The sequence below is a fragment of the Cervus canadensis genome, chromosome 30, assembly GCF_019320065.1.
Source record: "Cervus canadensis isolate Bull #8, Minnesota chromosome 30, ASM1932006v1, whole genome shotgun sequence".
NCBI classification, from domain to species: Eukaryota; Metazoa; Chordata; class Mammalia; order Artiodactyla; family Cervidae; genus Cervus; species Cervus canadensis.
The window spans coordinates 15,639,238-15,661,663 of record NC_057415.1 but is presented as its reverse complement, the minus strand read 5'-3'; the positions used below and the strand labels follow the sequence as shown (position 1 = coordinate 15,661,663).

General features: G+C 40.4%; 1 long non-coding RNA gene across 1 annotated transcript in view; it reads left to right on the top strand.

Annotated features, from left to right (window-relative positions):
• The window catches only part of LOC122432113, a 40,233-nt gene extending 25,451 nt beyond the window's left edge, over nt 1-14,782 (top strand). Inside the window, exon 4 of the long non-coding RNA XR_006266742.1 lies at nt 14,343-14,782. This is a non-coding gene — a long non-coding RNA (uncharacterized LOC122432113). The remainder of the gene's footprint in view (nt 1-14,342) is intronic.
• Nucleotides 14,783-22,426: the final 7,644 nt, after the last annotated feature.

Here is a 22,426-nt window from a genome sequence, read left to right as displayed (position 1 = left end):
AGCAGCTCAGGGAACAAGTCTTTTATTGCTGAAGGGGGATCTGAGCAATGTATCAACACATCTGCTGTATATGGATCCAAGTATCTTGTCTCTGGATCCCTGTGAAATTAATCATTTGAATTTGGATTCCGGCAGCGGTGCTTTTGTATTTCTCTATAGTAGAAATTCAATGGTGTCAGTCTCATTAGGATGATAGAGGGGTTGGGAAGTGCTGGAGGATGTGCATGCAGGCTGCATATAAATAGATAGCAAGAATGCTATTTGACTTAGGTTATATTTTTCCTGGAGGTTGCTTTAATACAGCTGTTAGGGATTAAAGGGAGGGAGTACCTAGAATACAGGCAAACCAGATGATATCTATGTTTATATTTAACTTTCATCTATGCCTTAGGGTGATTTGTCAACAGTTGTTGATTAACATATAAAGAACTCTTATCAAGAATTTAGGCTTCAGAAGAGCCCAAGGCAAGGGCTTCAGATCATATCTCCATCTGCCTCAGAGGGTTTATTATTTATCAGAGGGAGTGTTAGAAGTAAATTTTCACTGGAGAAATGAGTAGTGTTAAGGCATGTTGCCCTCTGAGAGTCTATTTCCCAGTCTTATGTAAGTTCTGGCAGCTCTGTAGTGGGGTTAATGGCGACCTCCTCCAAGAGGAATTATGCCATACCCACACCCAGAGCCTCTGTCCCTGCGGCAGACTACTGCCGACCCGTACCTCCACAGGAGACATTATCAGTACAAGACGCTATCAATGAGAGAAATATCAATAACCTCAGATATTTAGATGATACCACCCTAATGGCAGAAAGCAAAGAAGAACCAAAGAGCCTCTCGATGAAAGTGAAAGAGGAGAGTGAAAGAGTTGGCTTAAAACTCAACATTCAAAAAACAAAGATCACTGCATCTGGTCCCATCACTTCACGGCAAATAGACAGCGAAACAATGGAAACAGTGACAGACTTTATTTTCTTGGACTCCAAAATCAGTGCAGATGGTGACTGCAGCCATGAAATTAAAAGATGCTTGCTCCTTGAAGGAAAAGCTATGACCAAACTAGACAGCATATTAAAAAGCAGAGACATTCCTATGCCAACAAAGGTCCATCTAGTCAAAGCTATGGTTTTTCCAGTAGTGATGTATGGATGTGAGAGTTAGACTATAAAGAAAGCTGAGCACTGAAGAATTGATGCTTTTGAACTGTGGTGTTTGAGAAGACTCTTGAGAGTCAATTGGACTGCAAGGAGATCCAACCAGTCCATCCTAAAGGAAATCAACCCTCAATATTCATTGGAAGGACTGATGCTGAAGCTGAAACTCCAATACTTTGGCCACCTGATGTGAAGAACTGACTCATTTGAAAAGACCCTGATGCTGGGAAAGATTGAGGGCAGGAGGAGAAGGGGACAGACAACAGAGGGTAAGATGATTGGATGGCATCACCAACTTGATGGACATGAGTTTGAGCAAGCTCCAGGAGGTGGTGATGGACAGGGAAGCCCGGCATGGTGCAGTTCAGTTCAGTTCAGTTCAGTCGCTCAGTCATGTCTGACTCTTTGCGACCCCATGAACCGCAGCACGCCAAGCCTCCCTATCCATCACCAACTCCCGGAGTTCACCCAAACCCATGTCCATAGAGTCAGTGATGCCATCCAACCGTCTCATCCTCTGTAGTCCTCTTCTCCTCCTGCCCTCAATCTTTCCCAGCATCAGGGTCTTTTCAAATGAGTCAGTTCTTTGCATCAGGTGGCCAAATTATTGGAGTTACATCTTCAACATTAGTCCTTCCAGTGAACACCCAGGACTGATTTCCTTTAGGATGGACTGGTTGGATCTCCTTGCAGTCCAAGGGACTCTCAAGAGTTTTCTCCAACACCACAGTTCAAAGCATCAGTTCTTCGGCGCTCAGCTTTCTTTATAGTCCAACTCTCACATCCATACATGACCACTGAAAAAACCATAGCCTTGACTAGATGGACCTTTGTTGGCAAAGTAATGTCTCTGCTTTTTAATATGTTATCTAGTTTGGTCATAACTTTCCTTCCAAGGAGTAAGTGTCTTCTAATTCATGAATGCAATCACCATCTGCAGTGACTCTGGAGCCCAGAAAAATAAAGACAGCCACTATTTCCACTGTTTCCCCATCTATCTGCCATGAAATGATGGGACTGGATGCCATGATCTTAGTTTTCTGAATGTTGAGTTTTAAGCCAACTTTTTCACTCTCCTCTTTCACTTTCATCAAGAGGCTCTTTAGTTATTCTTCACTTTCTGCCATAAGGGTGGTGTCATCTGCATATCTGAGGTTACTGATATTTCTCCCAGCAATCTTGATTCCAGCTTATACTTCCTCCAGCCCAGTGTTTCTCATGATGTGCTCTGCAAATAAGTTAAATAAGCAGGGTGACAATATAGAGCCTTGACGTACTCCTTTTCCTATTTGGAACCAGTCTGTTGTTCCATGTCCAGTTCTAACTGTTGCTTCTTGACCTGAATACAGGTTTCTCAAGAGGCAGGTCAGGTGGTCTGGTATTCCCATCTCTTTCAGAATTTTCCACAGTTTATTGTGATCCACACAGTCAAAGGCTTTGGCATAGTCAGTAACGCAGAAATAGATGTTTTTCTGGAACTCTCTTGCTTTTTTGATAATCCAGCGGATGTTGGCAATTTGATCTCTGGTTCCTCTGCCTTTTCTAAAACCAGCTTGAACATCTAGAAGTCCATGGTTCACGAATTGCTGAAGCCTGGCTTGGAGAATTTTAAGCATTACTTTACTAGTGTGTGAGATGAGTGCAATTGTGCAGTAGTTTGAGCATTCTTTACTATACTTGGTGATAACAAAGAATGGATATAATTGAAAAATAAGGGCAAATTATCTGTCAACTTGCTCTTTTGAAGATGTTCATCTAAAAACAAGATCATTTGCAGAAGAGGAAATGACGTCTGACAGTTGTTAATAACAGTTGTTCAGGGGCCAGGAGATTGGAAGCAAAATCAGTTCAGAAAGAGATTTTTCTCTGAAAACCATTACTCACTGCCCTGCTGCCAAAGTCCTTGAGAGATGGAGTTTTGCTGCTGCAAAACTGTTTACATGCAAGGATACACAGGGGCAAAATGTCGTGGGAGGTAAGCAAGCCTGGAGTCTTCAAAGTCAAAGATAATAAACATACCTTCTTTCAAGACTTTTAAAGAGACACAAGTGGGCCAAGCAAACTCCCACTTTGGATGCAGATTCACAACATCTTGTGGCAGATGTAAATAGGACTAGGGCAGGGGTTGGCTTAAAATGAAGTTATATTAAGTTTATTACAACCAAGATAGGCAACACAGGGTTAAGGCCTAGAACAGTACTTCAAATGTGTCTGAACTAGATTTAAAATTGAACTGTCATTCAGGAGAGGATCAAGGTCAGAAGCAACGTTCCAGGGAGACCACTAAGAACCAGAATGAGAAAAACTTTTTTCTGAAAAATTCATGAAGTTTAATGAGTTGCCACTGATGCAATGAAGAAAACATTCAGTGATGTGACTAGTAGTGGACTTAGGGTCTAACCTGTAGACTCCCAACTATGACCTAAGCAGGTATTTCATCAGGAAGTATTTGGTATTTCATCTCTTTGCAACCCCACAGACTGTACAGTCCATGGAATTCTCTAGGCAGAACACTGGAGTGGGTAGCCTTTCCCTTCTCCAGGGGATCTTCCCAACCCAGGGATTGAACCCAGGTCTCCCGCATTGCAAGCAGATTCTTTACCAGTTGAGCCACAAGGGAAGCCCATTTCATATTTAATGAAATGCATTTGTAGCAAGTCAACTCCTACAAAACATTGTTAAAATATTCTCCCTGGAAATAGCAGAGACTTTTGTCCTAAATTTGACTACTCATATTAAGCAATCTGAAAAAATATGGTGAGACTTGGCACCCTCCAAAGCATTGCTTAGTGAGAAGAGAATGCTTTTAAATCTCTTGGGACTCTGTAGAACTCTGAGCAAAGGTACAGACCTCTAGGCTTCCTGGAAGCTCTGTGTCTAGGCAAAGTGCATCTCGCTTTCTCTTTTCATTCACCATCAGAAACTAAAATTCTTCATACACCACAGATGCAAATATGATTCACACCTTTCTTACTGAGCAATCACAGCAATTGGACTTTGAAACTCAACTCAGAGGAAGAGATAAGTCTATTTTTAATCAGAGAAAAACATGAAATGGAATGAAAATCACTTCCCAGGTCCTATTGAATGTGGACTGAAACCACTCTTGAGGTGATCATTAATTTTATGGGAGTGATATATACCAGAATCAACTTCCATGTCACTTTTTAATCGATCAATTAATCAGCAAGTCTGAGGGGAGTGTGAATGCTTTGTGTTCTCTCTGCTGCTCTGTACGGATACCAGAGAACAGTGTCACTGTGTTTTAAGTGAATGATCAGGGCTGGATTCAAGAAATTTTAAACACAGAGTTGAGACTATCAGGCAGAGGGAAAGAAATGCACAATGACTTAACTGCTTCATGGAAGGAAAACATGCAGTATCTGTTTCAGCGCCCTCATTTGATGGTATTTCTTAAGGACTGTGCCAAACTATGGTATGTTTGAGAAAAATCTTTGAATTTAACTTTCTTTTTCTGACCAACATGTGTGCAACTAAAGAAAAGCACTCAGAAATGCATTTTGTCTGTAGTTGATTCATTTTATGTATTTTTCTTGAAATCATTATACATTGATATTTTTGCAAAAAAAATGTATTTTTTGAAAACCCTGATTTAAGATTATTACACTTTAAAACAACTTTCTCTTCTCAAGCCTATTTCACATACCAGAGCAAGAATTTTCTTGCACAAGCATCATTTCTGTTAGACTGGAAAGGCTTGAATTTATAAGTTGTATTAAAGAAACAATTAAACTTTGAAATTTAACCATCTTACTTGTTGTTGTTAAGACTATAATATCCCCATAATTAGGTTTTTAAAATAATATTTGTTTGTTTTCTTTAATGTATACAACTATAAAGAAGATACTAATAATGTTCTATAAACCTACCCATAGATAACCTCTGATAACATGTTTTTAAAAAATTAATTCAGTACATAATTCAAGCATTACAGAAAGTTGTAATGTGAAAAGTAATATTCTCCTCTTTCATCTGATCATTCTTACCCTGTTATTGGTAGTTTCTTACAGTTCTTTTAGAAAACATTTTGCTCATATATCAAAGCATGCATTGCACAAAATATGCACACACACACATGCACATATATAAATTTTTTTCACAGAGGGGATCACATAATTAATACTCATAGTACCTCACCTGCCTTATTTTCACATGAGATGTCTTGAAGAACGTCCTCTGTTAACGCAAATAGGTCAATTTCATTTCTTTTAACAACTGCAAAGAATCCGGTTCTGTCAGATGCTATATATATCCAATATATCCTACAATATATTTCAGTAGCCCTTTATTGGGCTTCCCAGGTAGCGCTAGTGGTAAAGAATCCACCTACCAATGCAGGAGACATAAGAGAAGCAGGTTTGATCCCTGGGTGGGGAAGATCCCCTGGAGGAGGGCATGGCAACCCACTCCAGGATTCTTGCCTGGAGAATCTATCTATAGAGAGAGGAGCCTGGCAGGCTACAGTCCATGGGATTGCAAAGAGTCGGATACAACTTAAGCAACTTAGCATGTATATAGTCCTTTATTACTTGGATTTAAGTAGTTTCCAGGGTGTTTTTTAATTAAAGAAAATGCTGACTGAAGATCTTTTCATAGCTAGACTTTTAAAATATACATATATATATATATATGTGTGTGTGTGTGTGTGTGTGTGTGTGTATAATAGCCAATTAAATTCCTGGAAGTAGAATTTTTAGAAACTAAGTTTTCTTTTTCAGTCTATTCTAATCTTTTATGTTGCCTACAATTTAGAGGAAGGAAAGCTTTCTAATTTTGCTTCAGTTAGGAAGAATAAAACAGGAAAACATCAGTGACACTCAGTGTACTGGCCTAGATGCTTTGATTCATTTCAAATTCAAGTGTGGAGGTGTTTTTCTTGAAGAGATGCTTAGAATGAGATCCAAAATAATGTTCTTCTCATTCCAGAATAAAACAGAAAAAGCTATCAAGTGAGTAGCATCTCTCTTCCTGTGAAGTGAGTTCATTAAGAAATATGACCATTTAAAAATTGATACCAGATCACAACTTTGTGATTATTACTCTCTCAAAAAATGAAATGAGCCACACAGAACACAGGAATGTTGACTGAAAGGAAGATCTACCTGGGGTCTGTCTCAGATGAGATTTATGTGAAGTCCTTAGCCCTGGACCTCAACTGGAATCACTGAGAAGATTCTTTGGGAAAAAAATAGCTCACTCCTGTATATCATCTAAATGGTCCCTGAGCCAGGGACAATTTTATAAGACCTGAATGTTGTAGAAGCCAATTTTTAGAATCTTGCTTTCATTAAATACAGAATGTTCATTCTGCTGGAAAAACCTCAACTCCTTTTGTCAGTATTAACAGCCAGATAAAACCTCCTGTATATCAGCGCCATATGACAAATTCAAATTATGCCTAACTCACTGGAGTTGGAAAGAGCTGCATCTTTAAAAAGAAAAAAAAAAAGTCTGAATACAGAAGGTCCATTTTGGGGGAAAGAGAAATCTTTCTGGATAAGGCTAGACTTGCTCCATAGGTCAAGCAGACAGATTTCCATGGGGTCAGGCCCTTTGATGATGTTTCTAAGGGGAACAGACCTGGTGCCCCTGAACCTCTGCCATCCTCTGCACTTCCTCGCTCTGCACCTGGAAGCGTCTATAGGAAAGAGGCCTCAGGCTCACTCCTGAGCACTCCTGTTGGTGAGCACAAACGGGGTGCTCTGGGTGACTGTCTTTAGAACTCTGGGAGTTTGAGAAAACTGACCCTCCATGAGTTCCTTTAATTTAGTTGTGAATAAGAATCTTTTTTCCACAGGTGTTCTGCACTCTTAGGAAATGAAGAGTGAGAATTTGGGTGGGTAAAAACAGTAGGCAAAAACATGGTCAGTGATGTATTTCTGTCCCTGAGATATTCCCACTAAAAATTAGATACTGATTTCAAATAGCTAAAGAGAATTCTTTTTTAAAAAATGAAACAAATGGGAAAGTGCAGAAGTAGATGGAAATGCCTATGAAGCAGAGTTGAGCTTCTTTCCTTAGACATGCTCTTCCATTTTATAAACTAACCCTTTTAACAAATATTTTTGCGTACCCACGCACCAGACTCCTAGGTGTAGGTTAATAGGGATTCTATACCACACATAGTCCAAGTAATGCTTTGAGTTTAAAATGGTCTCCATCACAACTATTGGAGCCCAATAGGTGCCTGTGGGAATACAGCAAATAAGGGAGAAAGATCAGAAAAATGCTAAGAAAAAGAAATAAAGCTGTGCTTTTGAAATATAATATAAATGAGTATTTATAGAATCTGGGAAAATAACACTTCTTTGATATCAATTGACCATGTAGATATCAATTAATGTCAAAAGTTATTTTTAAAAATGCAGATCAAAAAAAAAATTAAAAAATTAAAATGCAGATCATATTCCCTGATCACAATGCAGTAGGTGGGGAAAGGGGAGAATCACTTAAAATAAAAAAAAGCAAAGCCAAAGCCCATACAACTCTATGAGCCTCTGAATTGAACCATACCTGAAGACAATTCAACTCTAGACTTTTTGGTTATTTTCACCAGAAACTCCCTACCCTTCTCTTTGTACACCAAGTTTTCTGCCGCTCACAACAAAAATATTCTAATACTATTATCTGGAAATTCTATGCTCAGTCTAATTATAAATTAAATGTAATGAAAATATTTTCAGACCAAGTTTATCTCTCCTAAGGCCTTTCTCAGGCAGTTATATTTAGAGATGAGCAATATCAGGATCTGAGACACAGTGAACTGAAACCACCAGAATGACAAAGGGAATTTCCAGAATGCAGCTAATGCAGCAACCTAGAAAACAATCACTGTTAGGGGGCTAACTGTCCAAGAAGGAGGTATCTTGGAAAAGGAAGCTTCATACATTTCCTAGTATTCTTTGGAGAATGGGGAAAAAACTTAAAGTTGCAATAAAACCAACAATGCCAGAATAAATAAGCAGTTAGAAGCTCCAGAAGGAACAAGAAAGGGAGATATAAACTTAGAACATTACTTAGATCTACAGTGAGGTTTTTAAATGGTCATAATAACATAAGGATTTTATTGAGTTTTAGCTTTTAGAAATAAAGCATTGACACAGCACAGATGCATGTACCATTTCAGAGCAGAATATAAATGATAAATAACATGGGTCTTGACAATGTGGAAGTTGTTGAGTCTAGATGATAGAACATGGCAAGTGGAAAGGGAAAAATGACAGTAAGAATCTTAGGCTTATATTGTAAGTATATTATTGAAAGTTACAGAAACAACTGATAAAGATAAAAAGAATGACATGACTATATGGAAGATAGAAGATGATCTAAATAGAGTGACAGAAAGTTTAAAAATGGCTTTTTTTAAGGGACACATCAAGAAATAAGGATTTATGTATATTATTTACTAGGTATTGGGTAGATTTAAAGATACTGAGAATCACACAACTAAAATCAGAAAATGTTACAAGAGTAACTTGATTGCCTTGGGGAACGGGACTGAGATAGTGCTAGGGATTGATGCTTTTCACTTTAGATTCTTATGGTTTCATTAAATATTCACTGTGCAGACTACCTTGATAAAAAGAAAACATTAATGCTTAAAAATGAAATCATACTCAAACTCCACTCAGCATTAAAGAAATTCAATCAAATTATTTTCAATTTATCAATTTTGCAAAAATACGAAAATTTTGATTCCCAAGGTAAACCACGGTATAGGGAGCAGATAGGAAACATATTCAAAATATTTTAACAAGCAGTATAGTACAAGACACTAATCTCTCAGAACTGATGCCAGCCATAAAATACTATGTGTTCCTCTGGTGCTTGCCAGCTGAATAGCAGTCAAGAGGGAGGGTGTCTTCAAACACTGCTGTTGAGGATGTGAGTTGCACATTGAATGCAATCTTTCTGGAGGATGTTAGTCATTGCCTCTTTTTTTTTTTCAAAGTCATTAAAAACTTTACTGAAATGAGTAGTCATCTAAGGAAAACATTAAAAGTATGTAGCTTCTTATAATAGCTTTATTGAAATATAATTTATGTAGAACACATCTCTCCCAATGGATTTTAGTAAACTTCCAGAGCTGTGCACCACAGTGAACTTCAGAACATTTTCATCAACTCCTTATCTTTCAACTATCGCCTGCCAATCTTGTCATTAGCCCTGGCTAACCACTAAACGACTTTCTGTATAGATTTTCCTATTCTGAATATTTCACATAAATAGAATTTATTCCCACAGGAATTTTTATTTCCAGATGCTTTTTAAGATCAGTTCGTCAATTTCTACAAAAAAGCCAACTGGAATTCTGATAGGGGTTGTGCAGAACCTGTATATCAGTTTGGAGGATTTATTGATGTTATGCCGATGCCTACATCTGGTGTTGTTCCAAACTCTGGGAAATGCATCATTGTTTACTGTGACTGCCTGTCTGGGTCACAGATGAGCAAAAGGTTGGATGAAGAGAAAAAGACTCCTTTCTGGTTTCTGGGATTGGAGGCATGGGCCTGGATCCTAGATCAAAGGAAATTGGTCATGGCGATGTTTTTTGATTGGAGCTAAGTGGCCCTCTGCAACTCATTTATCTGATTTTATGTGTAATGACTTAGTCTCTCAACTTCCTTCTTAAATGTCTTTTCTTCTTTCCTCACCATGAGGATTTTTTAATAATGGTAAAGCCAAAGAACTAATCTTATAAAAAATAATTGCCCCCTTTTCCCTCACACCTTTTCAATCTCTCTCTGTCTGTTCTCTCTCTCTCTCTCTCTTTAATGATTTTCAGCTGAACCCCTCACTCAACCTACATTGGCATCTTCTTTTTTTTTAAGGGATCAAACCTGTGCCCTCTGCAGTGGAAGCACAGACAATCTTAACCACTGGACTGCCAGGGAAGTCCTATCTCTATCTGTCCTCTTGGATTCTGAAGCACAAAATCCATAATCAGGGCTGTCAAATACAGAATCTCCCTATAGTATGGGGAGGAGGCAAAGCTGAAAAAGACCACGGTTCTCCTTGGGTCTGGAATAGAGAGGAGTCTGAGAGTCCCGCACGTCAAGGAATCTTGTCTCTACAACACTACCATAGCATATGGGACTTATCTAGCTCTTAATAAGCACAAGTGTTTTTTTTGCTTCTTCTGACTTTGGACTGGTCAGTTCATTGAGGCCAGGAACTTGTTCAGAGTTCTTTCTCCAGTACTTGGCAGAGTTTGTGGCAGCCAAACAGGCATTCAAACAAGGCATACTTGTTGCCTAAATATTGTTGTGTTTCAAAGACAGTACCTCTCATACAATTATAATGACCATCAAATCAGATGATACATGGGGAAATGATAATAATTTTAAGGACCCACAAATATAATACATCAGTGTTCAAAAAGGAATTTTTAGAAAAGTAAAACATGAATAGGACATCACCTGAATTTTCTGGTAATAGAGACACTTCCCTGAACAAGAAATGAGAACACTGGTTGAAGTGAAATATGATTACAAACACACTGGGTTCAAAATGTTAGTGGTTCCTATGATGCCTCATGCAGATCCCCAATTTCAACATGTCATTTAAATAAATGACAAAAGATATGATTTTTTTCTGACTAGATATTTATACCAATGTACATTTTAAGTCTTATCTTCTGACTCTCTTTTCATATAATTTTGTTTTTACTGGACCACCAGCGGCAAATTCCTGCAATTTTAGGGCCACGTGACATTGTTGTCATTGCTTTTAGCACAGGCATCTGTTAGTAAAGAGACCAAAAGTATTCTCCTATGAGTCACTAATATAGTTGCCAAAACCAATTAAACTGGTGCCAAATATGACAAGTTACCAGAAGACGTTTAACAATTTACAGTGTTTTTGCTAGGGAAAGGGAATAAAGATGAAAGAAGTAAATTTGCATAACACTTAATTTTTCTGATGAGCTACAAAAACTATACAAGTACTGAAATTAAGTAATGCTGACTGCATTATTTTTTCTGGTATTTATAATGTTATAGACTAAAGCTATAACTGATACATTGGATGGTTGGTCCTTTCCTTCTCTACTGTACAAAATATGCCTTGCTCTTCCTGAGCTGGAATTGCTAACCGAACATGAACAAAGTATGAAAGAAACACTGGCTGGATTTTAAGTTTCTGAATGATCATATACTTAACAAGCAATAAGCTAAAGTAGCAGTGAATGTTTCCATATGAAACAGTCTGTGGGTAGGAAATTTAGCTCAAATAAAAGTCTGGGATAGAGAGAAAAGCACCACCAGGAGGTATGCTGGTATCCTCACCTAACTAAGTTCAAAAGCAGGAACTAGGATGTCTCACTAAATTATGCAAGCCTTAAAGGAAACAGTATAAATTCATCATAATGTGAAATGTAAAAAACTAGCAGATTACCTGATTTACCTTGCATCTTCCTGCTGAGATCTTTGTAGGCTCATCAAGTGGACAAAATTGGGGCTCTACGTTCCTTTTCTAAAATATTTTTAAAATAGAAGAAAATATATCATTAGTCTGAAAAAGCAATGCTTTACTCCTAATTTTATTTAACCTGTGAAAGCATGGCTTTTCATGCTGTTTTTCAGGTAATCCATATGGGAGAAGTAATTTCTCTAAGAAAGATCAGCTACTTTGTCTTGCAACTGAAATATTATTAATATCCATGAGAAATGTAAAGTAAGTGTCTTAGTCTTCCAGCTTACTTACATGTGAGGGCCTAAACCTATCAGAAATGCAATATTTTATTGTTATCTTTACCACATTATTAAAGAAATCTGGTAAACCACACATCAAGGACTCATTTGAGGTGTGAGGTAGGTTACTCTAGGAGTTTTTGTTAGGGAGCTAAGAAATAGTCATGTTTTAATTTAAAACATAATTTATTAAAATCAATGTCAACATAAATTTCCTTCCTGATCTATTGTGTGCACATGTGTAGTTGCTTCGGTCCTGTCTGACTCTTTGTGACCCTGTGGACTGTGTAGCCCATGAGGCTCCCCTGTCCATGGGATTCTCCAGGCAAGAATACTGGGGCGGGTTGCCATGCCCTCCTCCTTCCTGACCCAGGAATCTAACCCGCGGGTTCTTCACCACTAGCTCTGCCACTGTGGGGCTCCTGATTTATTGCTTACCTTCAAAAAAGCAAGACTTTAACTTTTTAATACCATTATAGCCTATAGCAGATAGGAATTTAAACTTCTGCATCAGACTCAGGAATATTTATTTTAAATTTATCTTTGGTAAATAGTTTATGCCGTAGCCTTAAAAAATGAAATATCCATGGCCATTAAAATGATGCTATAGAAAATTATTTACGTCATGGAAGGATATTCATGATGTATTGTTGAGGAGGGAAAAACACATTATCACAGAATAAAGTGTTATCACATATACACATAATATTTAGCAAAATGTTAATGAAGGTTAAATCTACAGATTACTAACAATGGATAATGTTGATTGCCTCCCTATTATCCATTTCCCCTATTTTCCTTCAGAATAGCTTGCTGCTTTTTAAAAATGTCTCCCCAAGTTCCATTTATTTATGTGCCTCAGGGACAACTGACCACCCCCACAGCTTCAAAGGCTCAGAAAGGAATGCTGTGCCCCTTGTAAGTAGTGATTAAGGAGTGAGATTGTCCCTCAGTTCTGGCAAATAGGGTTTGTGGAGGAGTCCAATAAGAAGTTTTACAAGAAGTTTTCTCATTTTTAAAAGAGATGAGAAAGACTCTTTCCTTTCTTTCCATGTAGTTATGTCTGAATGTGATACCCTGAGCTACTGTTGCCATCACCTTGCCATAAGATTGATGATAAATCCACACTGAAGATGGCAGATCATAGAGAGAAAAAGAATCTGATTCATTTTTTTAAAAAATGAGGTAAAATTAACATTTAACATATTGTTAGTTTCAGGCAAACAACATAATGAAGGAATCTGGATTTTTTTAAGGTATGCCCTTTAAAATAGCTTATTATTATTTATTTGGCTGCACCAGGTATTACTTGTGGCTTGCGAACCCTTAGCTGTGGCATGTGGGATCTAGTTCCTCCCCCAGGGAGCAAATCTGGGTCCCCTGCATTGGAAGAGTGAAGTGTTAGCCACTGGACCGCCTGGGAAATTCCCAAGGAATCTGGATTTTTAATGACATCAATGGGTCACTGAATAAACCAGCCCTGAAACCTACCCTATCCTGGACTTCTTGTTATATCAGGAAATAATGATATTTATTAAGTCAGGGTTTCTTTTCTTGAGCTAAAATCCACAAATATATATCATGGATAATTTTAATTTCTTTGTTTTTTGCTTATATGAGTTTCCTAATTTATTTTGCATAAAAAGGTATTTCTTTTGTAATGTGAAATAAAACACTAAAATTATTACCTTAATGTAAGGGGAAAATAAGAAGAAATAATAACTTTTCATCTTCCCAGCAGTGAGGTATTCGTTTCCATTTCAAGTCAAAAAATCAACTGAATTCCTCTCATTTTATTGCTGCTCAAGATGGGGGGAAAAAATCTTCTGGTTAACCAGACCCACACATGAACGTTTAATGAATTAGACTCTCCCAGTGCCCAAGCTACATTAGAGAAACAAGTAAGGTATGGACCTGCATGGCTGCTTATGGCCATCCTGCCAAATGACAGCTCTCGGGTGGTATTCAACAAGGCCTCCAAGCCCACATGAATCACTGAAACACAAGCCACCTTGTCAGGGCTCTTCAGATTCAGCTATTTATTACATGCTTAGTATGTGTCAGATACAATGTTACTCTCACATTTATTTACATAGTAAAATTTTCTTAAATGACTGCTAGTTCCTAACTCCTCATCAGTTTTGGAGTCTGGCCCCACTACTCCACTCTTCCCAAGACCGCGGATGATCTTCTCACTAACAAAGTTCTCTTTTCAGTGGACAATATTCCCTTGATCAGCACTGTCCCAAAGGAATTTCTGCAATGATGGAAGTGTTCTGTATGTGTGCTGTTCAAAATGATAGTCTCTGGCTATGCTTGAAATGTGGATAGTGCAACTGATTGTCTGAATTTGAAACTTTAATTTTAACTTATTAAACTTAATAGTCTCCTATGACTAGCAGTTATATTGTGGACAGTAGAACTCTAGATAATACCATCCATCCCAAGTCTATTCAGCCTACAATGCCTTCTCTTTTCTAGATTTCTATAAACAGTGGCACAGATGGTATGTCAGTTGGATGGCTCACAGACTCCTGAAATCAACCATGTTCCAGTGGACCAGTCCAAATAGGACTCAACATTTTTACCTTCTAAGACTTCTCTTCCTGAATTGCCTCACCTTGGCGAATGGCATCATGAAAGGCTCAATGATGAAATACCCTTCATCTCCCCAGCTTTAGATGCCAACCAATCTTAAGGCCTATGGAACAGGACTCTATTAGCCCACAAAACTAGCTCTTGTCTCTCACTGCCTGGCCACTACTGTGATTTATCTTTATGACATTTTATCTGGATTTTTATCAGAGGGCTCTAATTGTATTTCTTGCTTCCAACCTTATCTCCATGAAATTCATTCTGTACATATTGTCAGAGATATTTCTCTTTACAGCTTTACTGAGATATAATTCACAAACCATAAAATTCTCTTAAATAAAGTAAACCATTCAATGGCTTTGAGTGCAACTATCATCACAATACATTTTAGAACATTTTCATTATACCAAAAGATACCCTGCACCCCTTAGTCATCACTCCCCCACAAATGCTTGCATCTCCCCAAGCCCAAGGTAACCACTGACATACTTTCTATGTCTATAAATTTGTTTGCTTGCATGCATTCTCAGTCGCTTCAGTCGTGTCAGACACTGTGACCCTATGGACTGTAGCCCACCAGCCTCCTCTGTCCATGTCCTTGCCTCTGTCCAGGCAAGAATACTGGAGTGGGTAGCCATGCCGTCCTCCAGGGGATCTTCCCGACCCAGGGACTGAACCTGTGTCACCTGCATCTCCTGCATTGCGGGTGGATTCTTTACCCACTGAACCACCTGGAAAGCCCATAAGTTTGCTTATATATAAATGGAACCATATAACATGCAGTCCTTTGTGACTAGCTTCTTTCACTTAGCATGTTTTCAAGGTTCACCCAGATTGTAGACTGGTCAGTACACCATAAAATAGATTTATTTATTTTTATCTGTGAATAATATTTCATTAAAGACTCGGACATGACTGAGTGACTGAACAACAATACTTTATTGTATGGTTATACCACACTTTGCCATAAATATTCATCAGTCAATGGACACTAGGGTTGTTTCTACCTGTTGGCTATTGTGAATAGTGCTGCTAAAAATGTTGATGCAAAAGTTTTTGTTTGAACACCTGTTTTCAATTTGTTGGGGTAAGTACTTAGGAGTGGAATTGCTGGATTGTATGGATCTCTGCTTGACTTTTTGAGGAACTTCCAGACTATTTTCTATAGCAGCCCAGGGGTAAATAAGAATTTCAATTTCTCCACATCCTTGTCAACATTTGTTACTCTCTGTCTTTTTAATTATGGCCATCCATCCTAGTGGATGTAAAAGGGTATCTCATTGTGGTTTTGACTTGCAGAGATCTCTCTAAAATGCAATTTTCATTATATGTTTTAGCTCCTTCACAATCCTTTAGTAATTTTTCATAGTTTTCAGAAACCCTCCAAACTTCTTTATAAGATGAGATGGAGAAACTTTAATTTTCTAGGATTCCTAGAAGCTGCTTCTCAGGCTAGCAGATGGAGGTGGTTTACCTATAGTGCTACAAACCCACTGGGTTTATCTGAGATTGAGGAGGTCTAGGACATGGGATTTTTCAGTACTAAATCCAGGAAAGACCCAGCAACATGGGGACAGCTGGTTACCCCATTTTTCTTATAAGAAGCCAACAGAATGGAGTTAGAGATGGTAAGTTATGGTTGAGTGGTAGGTGGGTCCACACATAGGAGACACAAGTTTTTGTGGAGGAAATAGAGAGTATGAACAAAAAAGCCAGCAGGATGGCAACAGATTCCTGTGTGGTACACAATATCTTTCCCTTCGGTGAACACCCTCATACCTTTAGTTGTAAATCAACCTTGGCATCTGTGGCTCCAATGGATTTTCTTCATAGAAACTGGCTCAAGGACGAACCAAGAACCTAGCAAACTTGTGAACCTGTTGTACATGCTCTTCAAAGATTAGAATCATGTAATATTCTCATGAAGTATCAATACATTTACTGATAAATTATCATTTCAAAATAGGACAAACTGATTTTAATTTGGAAAATCATCTTTCTAAAACTTATTTCAGAATGCTGATATTTATTTTTGCCAAAAGGAAAAATTAACAAAAGAACTGAAAGAAAAAGCTAACATTTATTGAACATTTCCATATGCCAGGAGCTATACTAAGCAGCTTTATATAAATTATCTCATCATATCCTCATAGCAATCTCATGAGTTAGATACCATATCACCCTCAGTTTGCAGATGAGAAATGATAATATTAGAGAAATAATAAATGAATTTATACCTCCAACAGCAGGGCCACACCTGGTGGGCTGAGAGTATACAGTCTCTTCCACAGTGTAGGGAAGCCCACTTTGCATTGCCCTACAGAAGTAAAGCCACAGGAAGAGCCCATCAGAATGAAAGACTGGAACTTACCATCTTTGCATGGGAAGAGGTTATGGTTGTCTCTGGCCATTAGTGAAAAAGTAAACCATACCAACTGCCACTGACAGCCATGTGACAGGGTCTGAGGGTGTGGAATAGCTTCTAGATGAAGAGCAGAGAAAGGGAAAAAAAACTGTTACTTTGTGAGTACCATGTACCAGAAATCCAGCCTACCTTTCCTCTCATGATGTAAGATTATGCATTTTCTTATTGCTTCAAGCAGTATGCATTACAGTTCTGTGCTGTTACTTGAAGCTCTATAATCCTAACTGATGCAGTAACACTGCCTCAGAGACTGCAAGCCAGGCATCCTAGCCAGGGGCCAGATGGAAGACGAGGCTGAAGTTCAGAAAAGTCTGGATCACCAGTGAAAGTCGAGAAGAGACCCAGTCAAGGGGGCCCATGGGATTTCAACCCAGGCAGGAGAACGAGTTATAGGTGAGCCCACTCCAGGACGACAGCTTGAGGAGCTCTAGGGCCAGACGACACAGCCTGATGCAGACGGCAGTACCAGAATCGCAGGGCAGCTCCTGACCTGAGACCCCTCCCCTCAGCCACAAGGTCCAGCCACTCCTAGCCCCATTCCCACACACCCAGTACCTTCTGTGGAAGAGCAAGGTGGGAAGAGGAAATATGAAAGACTGAATTACCCACTTACCTCCGAAGAGACTGTTCAAATGAGAAGTCCCAAGTCTGGCCTATGTGCTGCCTCTCTCCTCTATGGGGACCCATGGTAGGTATCACTGACTGACCATCCCACTTTCTCCTTCTGAGCCCAGACAAGGCCTCAGACGCCTTCTCAACACAGTGCTCCATAAAACCACTACCAATTGATCTGGGATGGAAAATGAGTGGGGGACTATTTACAAACAGAAATTTGATGAGCATCAGCAATCAAGAGTTTTACATCCGCTTCTTATCAGAAGGTTTCTTCTGTAGGAAAGACTCCAAAATTCCTTCTGAAGGACACCAGTGCTTCTCCAACACAGAGAGAAAAGTCTCTGGACTAAAAGCTTTGCTTAGAGAACCTGAGATTTCATACTGACTCTTTGTATTCCAGCCATGAGCAGACCTTTTCTTTCACCTTCCCCTGGCCTTATCCCTAGTCATCTGAACGCACACAGGGTAAGCTCTTCTTCAGGGCTTTTCAACTGGTTCCAGAACCATACGTAACACTGCTGTTTTTAAAACACCTCGCTGCAGCCAAAAGTTTAGCCTCTGGTGTGGGCTTTCCTTGACTTTCAGTGTGGTTGAACATCTGACAACCATTTGGGGGAATAAGTGAAGGGATTAGAACAAGAAACACAACCTTTTGTTGACTTTTCTGCTGATCCATTGGAAATTCATTTAGGCCCACACAAGCTTGCCGATTCTTCCTTTAATATTAAAAATACAATTTCTGCAGAAGCCAGTTCCCATCTTAGATGTCAGAGATGGCTGTCCACACAGGATTCTGAAAGGGGAGTCCTCTCTCACCCTTGCCTCCTCCCGGCCATCTTTTAAAATTATCCCAGCATTCTTGAGAAAGTGCCAAATGGATGGCCCCTGCCAATGATGTCATTTGTTCACCACCAGGCGGGGGGCACCTCACCAGGCGTGTGGCACAGCATGAAAAGCCACCTTGCAGTTGTAATCTGCCTCTAGGTAGTCCAGGTAGTCCAAGGGTGGCTGACTGGACCAGCCCAGGGGCCCTAACTGTCTACACTGTGGGCATTCCAAGACAATCGGTCTCTTCCACCCCACTCCCTCCCCTTACCTCTTCTGATGAAAGCTGCAGAACTTCTGCAAACCAAACTGTCTCAAGCAGCTGAGCAAATTAAACATGAGCATCTTTATAAACCTCTTGGTCCTTCCATGACTCTGAAAGCTGCACACGAACCTAGTACAAGCTCTGGGGGATTTTCCCTACCAAAGAGGCCTGTCCTCGAAGAGAGGCAACGCCGGAGGAGTTTAGAGCAGCGACCACAAACCGGCAGGCCTGAGTCAGAACCTCGGCTCTGTCACTTCTCACCTGTGTCCTCGGACAGGCTTCTCCATCTTTTGGATTCTCAGTTTCCACATCTCTAAGAAGCAGGGCCAGTAAACCCCTAAAATCCTCGGGTTTTTAGGATAACAGAAAAAATGAGGGGAAAGAATCTCTTTTCAGGGTGCTTTGCTTCCCTCTTCTCCTGGCTCTGCACCTAAAGACAGGGCAGAGAACGCCTGATCATTTCACTGTTGCTGCTTTCTGGATCGGAAGCAGGGGTTGCCGTGGGGTGAAGAGGCCGAGTTTGTAGGAAAACGGGCAACAGAACTTCAACCTCTGGAGCCGGCTGAAGGCACAGCTGATAGACCTCACCGGCTTCCTAAGCCCGCAGCCTCAGCCAGCAGGGACTGGCAGCTTTCCCCGGAGCCGCCCTGGAGGAGAGGCAGCCCCACCTCGCCTGCCCCCCGGGAGCCCAGCCTGGCAGCTGAGCCCACTTGGCCGTGAGGCAGCCAGGGAAACCTAAAACCGGGTGTGCTATCGAGTTCTGCTGTGGGATTTTGACACAGGCCAGGTAACGACCGACCTGGGAGCGGGCTGAACCGGAGGCCCCCGCAGCTCTAAGGCTCGGGTCACGTTACGCCTCCCCAGCCCTACGCGCAGCTCCAGCGTGGGGAGCCCAGCACCGTTCCAGTGGCCCTGGTCCAGGACCCCTGGCTCCCACCGAAGGGCAATGGGGAGGACAAGGGAAGGAACACTTGAAAAAGTAAAGTAAAAGAATCAGTTGATCCCTAAGTGGATTTTCAGTGCTGCTGTCATCTTATGGAAGGAACACATACACTTACAGCCTTGGGAATGAATGGCAAGGTAGGTGGGTGGCAGCTGCCCTGCCTCCAGTGTGTGGTGTGATGCCCGGGGCCTGAGCTCAGGCATGCTGAGTGCTCAGAGCTGCAGACGGAGGGGAGAGGTGATGAAGACCAGACGGTATAGATGATACACAAAGCGCTGAATTAATAGGGGAGCGGGGTCTGGAACCCGCTGTCTGCTTCTCTCTCCTGCTCCCTTCCTGCCTGCATTTCCCGGAGAGTGCTCCATGGAGGATGAGCAGCTGGGGAGCCATGGAGAGAGCTGTTCTACAAACCAGACCCTGTGGTGAAATGGCTGCACAGTTAGGCTTCCTCTTGGGATAAACAGGGCACCTTCACGGAAAAAAAGAGGAAGGGCTATTCAGAAGCTACTAATGAGGTCTGCCACACACGGGGAAACGCTGGAGTAAACAGAAGGAAAAGGTGTCTTCTGTAAGCTGCATTCCATTCCCAACCAGGAGAGGCTCAAACCAGGAGGACAGTTGTTGACATTAGCAAGTATGCTGGTGGACAGCTCTGGGTTAAGCTTGGTTGCTCTGCAGTAACAGGCACTAGATTGGCATCTCCTGTCTCTGTCCTCAGGGCCCTCCCCTCATGGTCACAAGGTGGCGGTCATGGCTCCAGGAGTCATATTCCGGCACACAACCTCACGGACAAGCAGAAAGCAAGGAAATGTCAAAAAGAAAGCACATTCTCCCTGTATTTCTTTTTTATTTCCAGAGTCACCAAAGGAAGTTTCATTGATCAGAAGAACTGAGTCACATGTGCATACCTGGCAAATAGATCACAGGTCCTATAATTGTCATATAAATATGGTGATTCATTCCCTGGGGTTGGGCCATTATCTTTTGAACAAAATCATAGTTCTGATGACAAAAAAAGAAAAAAAGGAGGAATAGCTATTTGGAGGCTACTTACGGAGTCCACCATGAGAGATTTCCTTACTCTAGGACTTCTGAAAGCATTTATATGTAAATATGCAAAGTTTATCTCCTGAGACAGAGTGAATATGCAGTTTTCCAAACGTATCTGACCACAGAACTTCTTTGTCACCAATCATCTCAAGAGACTTGGGTTCTATGGAACACACTTTGGGAAACACTGTCCAATGTATCCCCTCAGCATTTCCTTTCTTAATTTTCATGACATCACTTTTAGACTAGACAGAAACCTTGTCCTCAGCCTTGAGTAAATACAATTTTCATAAATTTCTGTCTTCCTGATGTTTTCTTAAGTCACTCCCTGTCCAAGTCAAACCTGGATTCAGAATGACAATTTTTCTGTCTCTGCCAAAAGCCTTGCATGTAGACATTTATCCTGAAATGTTTTCAGTCCCCACAAAACTCTTCAAAGTTAAAAAGAAAAAAAGTAAGATGAAGCCTTGAAACCTAAATTCCAGCAGCTGGTTTAAAATGTTCTAACAGTTCCATCCACCGGTGATTACCATGTATGTTCCATGTGCCTCTCTTTTCTCTCTAATTAGGTGTTTAAGTTTCCTTTCCTCAAGAAGCCTGATCATGGTGTACATTCAAGAGTAGTGGCTAAAAGCTCTATAATATCAGTCCTAGAGGAAAATTTCAGCTGTACTGAATTTGCAAAATTTTCTCACCTTTTGCACAATGTTTGTGAACTATTATAGCTTCCATTTACCAAGTAGTGCCCAGAAACAGTGTTAAGCATTTCTCCTGCATTAGTTCCATTCTTACATTGAGCCGTGAGCCAGGTATTACTATCAGCCCTGATTTTACAGGTGAGAACACCAAATTGGGGGAGCTAATGCCCAAGTCTGCCTGACTCCAGAGCCTATACTAATCTTAAAGTCTACTGGCTTCCTCAAAAGATGATCTGCCAGTTGTTGGGAGAGATTCAGGCTGAAACCTTTTCTATTCAGAAGTGAACCGGGGCTTGCCAGCTTCCTTCATGAAGTTGTAACCACATTACTGCTAAAATTTGTGAGTTGCTATATAGAGCATCTTCTTCTTCTTTATTAATGGTTGGACTTAGTACAAATTGCAAAAAGTGTATCCAAGCTGTCCTTGGAGAGATTTGATGTCTGTGTATGTATGTGTGTGGGGGCTTCCTTAGTGGCTCAGCGGTAAAGAATATGCCTCTAATGCAAGAGTTGCAGGAGATGCGGGTTCAATCCCTGGGTCAGGAAGATCCCCTGGAGGAGGGCACGGCAACCCACTCCAGTATTCTTGCCTGGAGAATCCCACGGACAGAGGAGCCTGGCAGTCTGCAGTCCATAGGCTCGCAAAGAGTCGGACACGACTGAAGTGACTTAGTCCACATGCACGTGTGTTAAGGGAGTAAGGTATAATCACATTTTTCCCTTATTAGGTAAAATCAGCTTAAACTTACATTAAAGGTAATCATTAAAACTTCTCTCAAAGGGAAGTTTGTGTGATGTTTGCAAAGCAGCAGAGCACGAATTCTACCTAGCAATAAAATTTTAAAAATATATGAAGTCAACATTTTCCTTGCATCTCCTATATGGGAGACACAGTGCTATGTGCTTTACATATTTTTTTTTCAAGTTCTTATAATCATCTTGAGAAGTGTACCTTATTGCTCCAGTTTAATAATTTAAAAACCAGGGTTTCAGGAGATTAGTTAACAAGGTGAAGTCACAAAGCTAGATTTGGCGGCAACTGTGGAGTTGAGAAGGGCTTCCCAGGTGACTCAGTGGGTAAAGAATCCACTTGCAATGCAGCAAACACAGGAGACGTGGGTTCAATTCCAGGGTCAGGAAGCTCCCTTG